The following is a 5152-nucleotide window of genomic DNA, read 5'->3' as shown; positions in this document are numbered from 1 at the left end:
CTGATGACCACTGTCACCATGGGAAATAACTACATCCAGCTGCCCAGCCACTCAACCAGGCTCGGCCAAGCTGACATACACAGAGAAAACCGCCAAGTGAGCTACGTGGGAGCAGGCGGCACTCGTCTTTTCCAGGATAAAATCGGGTCCACTCCGAAATTTCTCCATGAGGACACGGCGCTAGCCACTATCGATTGATGCCCAGGCGGACCCCACCACCGGAAGATACCTGGTACCCAGCTTCTCCCGGGCCACACCCTCACTCGAGGGGTTCTCAGTCCCTGCCCCTTCCGGACACAACTGAAGGGAGGGACCCCACCCTCTGGAAGGTTCCCTCCTTCAGCACACTCGCACTCACGGGGTTCTCGGCCCCTTCCCCTCCGCTACGCCCCTCCAGGACCCAAACCCGCGCTGACCCCATCCCCTGGGGGCGCCCCGGCCCCTCCCATACACGGGTTCTCGCCGGGGCCTCGGCTGCGCAGTACACACTGGCCTGACAGTTAAGACCCACTCAGAAAAACAGCGCGGCGCCCCAACGCCCTCCGACTGCCCACCTCGTGCGCAGACCCACCGCCCGCGCAGCAGGCCCAGTCCTGTCCAGCCGCCAGAAGCCCGAGGAAGGCCGTCTGCCGGACTGCGCGTGCGCGCTGGGACTACGACTCCCAGAATGCCATAGGGCCTGGGGAGGGGGAAGAGAAGCGGACAACCAATCAGAATTATTTTCTCCATTAGCCTCTCACATTCCCTTGCGCCTGCGTCACTCTCGATGCTATGGAAACAGGTAAACAACCGGAGGCGGCGGGGTAGGGGGACTTCCTCTGACAGCCAGACATACGAGACTAAAGGAGAGACTGACACAGAGACTGGACGGACAAAGATAGGGAGGGATAGAGACGGGAAAGATGCGCATACCCAGCGAGGAAGAGACAGGGAGTCCAAGAGACAGGAAGGCTCAGAGATGGGAGCGACGGACGGAGAACAGAGACAATGAGGTGGAAGAAGAGAGACAGAGACCTGGGCACACAAAAGCATACAAATGAGGAAACTCGGCGATGGTGAGACAGAGTCAGGGAGAAAAAAAGAGAGAGGGAGAGACACTGAGGTCCAGAGAGGCACAGAGAGACTGAGAGAAGGGAAGATACGGAGATCCTGAGAAGGGAGACCTGGAGCTGCAGGATGGTGGGTACCAGACACAATGAGGGGCAGAGACAAGGAGCCACCATCCGACAGACACAGGGACCCACAGACCCAGGGAAGAGATCTGGAGAACTAGGAGACTCTCTGACTAACCCAAAGAGCTCATAATTTTTCACTTTACATGAATGTCTAGGATCCATTTTGAGTTCGTTTAAATATGAGTGAAATACAGGTCGAGGTTCATTTCTTTACCCACGGAATCATTGTTCCAACACTATTTGTAGGAAAACAACCGTTTCTCCATTGAATTCCGTTTGCACTTTTGTAAAAAATCAATTGACCACATTTGTGGGGGGTCTGTTTATGAACCCTATTCTGTTCCCATTGATCTGTGTTTTTGCCAATACCAATTATCTTGCTTACTGTCTAGGAAGTCTGCAAATACCCGAGTTCTTTCATCTTCTGTATAAAGTTTTGGTATCATTTGATATATGTATGTGTGTGTGTGTGTGTGTGTGTATGAATATATATATTTTTTTCCAGATATATGCACCACTTTGAAAAATATAAACACACGTTTACATTACAAGGTAGAGCACAAAATGATTTTATTTAAAAATTAACACACGCAGCCCCATAACCCTAGATGTACATATACACTTGCATAAAAACAATGGCACCCATGAATTCTATACATTTATATGGCACTCACACAGCAGTGCCAAGCACTGTCATAAGGATTTTACATATATTAACTCTAATCCTCACAGCAACCATATACGTTGAGTAGATTATGCCCACTTATCAGATGAGGAAACTGAGGCACAGAGAGGATCAGTAACTTACCCAAAGTCCTACAACTATAAAATGACAGTGATAGGACATGAGCTCTGGAGGTCTGGTCCTGGAGTCCTTGTTCCTAACCCCTAGGCTGCACTGTCTACAAATGTATGCGTGTCTGTAAGTGCATGGAGGAAATTTTATTAAAAAGCTCACAGGAAGCTCTTAGCACAATTTACATAGGGGAGGATATCAGGCTAAAGGCAGAATATAACTTTTTGTTCTACATACAAATAAGCATTTATTTGTAATTATGCAGAAACCTCTAGCCCTGCTGACCCCCAGTCCCCTCTCTCATTGATCTCCTGCCACTCTGCCCGTTTCTGGAGTCCTCCCGTCCACTCAACTCTCTTTTCTCCTCATCCAATGATGTACACTAGAGTTTGAGAAGCAATGCCACCAGAGGACTACTTATGATGGATCTGACAGACAACAGAGGCAAGGGAAGGCCACTTGCCTTCGTTCTCAGCCTCTGGAACCAGAGGATAGTAGCACCAGCAACATTACCAACCAAAAGCCATCAAAACCAGAACATCGTCATGCAATAATACATCATCAGCATCAAAAACAGCATCACTGACGTCATCAAGAACAACAAACAGCAGCAGCAGCAGCAGCAGCAGCAGGGGAGGGAGGGTAGGAGCAGCTCATCTGAACCCAACACTGCCACATCCCTGGCTACGAACCTCACCACACTGAACAGCACGAGGCAGGGTTTATCCACGTTCCATAAATGAGGCACTAAGACACAGAGAGGTTAAGTCATTTACCTAAGATCGCAGTTAGACGCAAACCCAAATCTGACTGAAGACAAAAGGTGTACTTTGAACCGTGATGCTACATAACGTTCTCATGGCCCTGGTCCAATGTTTTTGTGTGACTTCACACATACTTTCATGTAAACTGGGATTGGGTTTCCTGTACAGGCCTTCTGAATGGGTAAGGAATCTATTATTTAAATGAGCACCTATCAACTGTCAGAAGATGCTCTGGTAACACAGTAGTTAAGTGCTCAGCTGCTGACCAAAAGGATGGCAATTCAAACCCACCAGCTGCTCCATGGGAGAGTGTGCGGTCTGCTTCCATAAAGACTGGGAGCTCTGGTGGCATAGTGCCTAAGGCATTTGACTGCTAACCAGAAGGCTGGTGGTTCAAACCCACCAGCCACTCCTCGGAAGGAAGATGGGGCGATCTACTTCCATAGTGATACCGCCTCAGAAACCCAAGGAGGGGTTGGGTCCAACTCGACAGGAGTCGAGTAATCTGTAATCTTTCATAAAGATTACAACCTCGGAAACCATATAGGGCAGTTCTACTAGGTCCTACAGGGTCACTATGAGTTGGAATCAACTCAACAGCTACAAATTTGGTATTAACTTTCATGCACATTGTTTTACAAATAAAAGGTCCAAAGTGTACACACACACACACAAATATCTCTGATATTGGTCCCAACAATATTTCAATATATTCTCTGAGAGGCACTCCATGAGGGCAGGGATTTTTGCCTCTCTAACTGGCTTGAATATACCATGGACTGCCAGAAGAATGAACAAATCTGTCTTGGAAGAGGTACAGCCAGAATGTTCCCTGGACGCAAGGATGGCAAAATTTTGTCTCTCATACTTTGGTCATATTGTCATGAGGGATCAGTCCTTGGAAAGGATATCATACTTGGTAAAGGGTCAGCGAGAAAGAGGAAGACCCTCAACGTGATGGACTGATGCAATGCTGCAACAATGGAATCAAACATAATAAGGACTGTGTGGATGGTGCAGGACCAACCAGTGCTTCGGTCCATGTGTGAGAACAGACGGCACCTACCAACAGCCACTGGCCTGTGACAGCCCACGTGCTCTCTTCTGTGCTGTTTTGCTTCCTTCCACATTTTGAGCATTATCAATTCTGCAAAAAAAAATCTCCAGAAGCATTAAGCCAAACCAAACCAACTCACTACCTTAAAGTCGATTCTGGCTCATAGTGACCCCCACTGGGTTTCCAAGGCTGCAAACCTTTACAGAAGCAGACTGCCCCATCTTTCTTCCATGGAACAGCTGATGGGTTAGAATCACCAACATTTTGGTTAGCAGCCAAATTACTTAACCACCACACCACCAGAACTCCTCAGAAGTATTAAAGGCGATACAAACTACAAGAAAGAAAACATAACACTTAACATGAAGCAGTCAAAGGGGGACAATGTCAAACAGGAGCACACAGACCCACCATCTTTTATTCCAACAGGTATTGTTAGCATCTTACAACAGCCTGTTCCTTGATAGTCCAGTCTCTCCTCAAGATGACTAATCTCATTGGTCCTTCAAATGCTCCTTCTAATATTACCACCATTTCATCAAATCTAAGGCACAATAAATGGCAAGATCCACCTTCATTTTATCTGCCACTAAGAATGGCAGCCCTGGTGGTGCAACTGTAAGGTTGGTGGTTTGAACCCACTCAGTGGCTCTGTGGGAGAAAGACCTGGTCACCTGCTCCCATAAAAATTACAGCCGAGATAACCCTGCAGAGCATTTCTGCTCTGTCACATGGGTTGGTATGGGTCCAAATAGACTTGATGGCATCTAACAGCTAAAAATGGAAAAGGCTGCCAATTAAACTACGCTATCCATCAACTCATCAGCCATTCAGTGGAAGACTGGGCAATCTACTTCTGTAAAGACTTACTGCCTCAGAAAACCAGTGGGGGTTGCTATGAGTTGGAACAGACTCAGTAGTGGGTTTAGTTTTGGTTTTTTGGTATCAATTAACTGGGTTTCAGGATTGTTACCATATGAAAAGGATGTGTTTTAGAATAAATTAAATACTGCAAGTCCTCAAGGTTCTATGCCAGCACTAACACACACTTTTTCTAGAAACGTGTTGAAACTGGATGGATTTATAATGGGACAAATGCCTTATAAGGGTTTCTCCATGGAATTGATTCTCTGATGAACTAGAGCTACGCTGTCCAATACAGTAGCCACTAGACACGCACAGTTGCAGAGAATCTGAAATATGGCAAGTGCTGTATGTTTAGATGATATCTGGATATGCTGCTGTTGTTAGAAGCTATGAAGTCGGTTCTGACTCATAGTGACCCTATGTACAACAGAACGAAACACTTTCCAGGCCTGTGCCATCCTCACAATTGTATTTGGGTAGAGTGAGTAAAATA

The sequence above is a fragment of the Orycteropus afer genome, unplaced genomic scaffold, assembly GCF_000298275.1.
Source record: "Orycteropus afer afer isolate SDZICR_OR568_19922 unplaced genomic scaffold, OryAfe1.0 scaffold00694, whole genome shotgun sequence".
NCBI lineage: Eukaryota > Metazoa > Chordata > Mammalia > Tubulidentata > Orycteropodidae > Orycteropus > Orycteropus afer.
Note: the sequence above shows the minus strand (reverse complement) of the source record.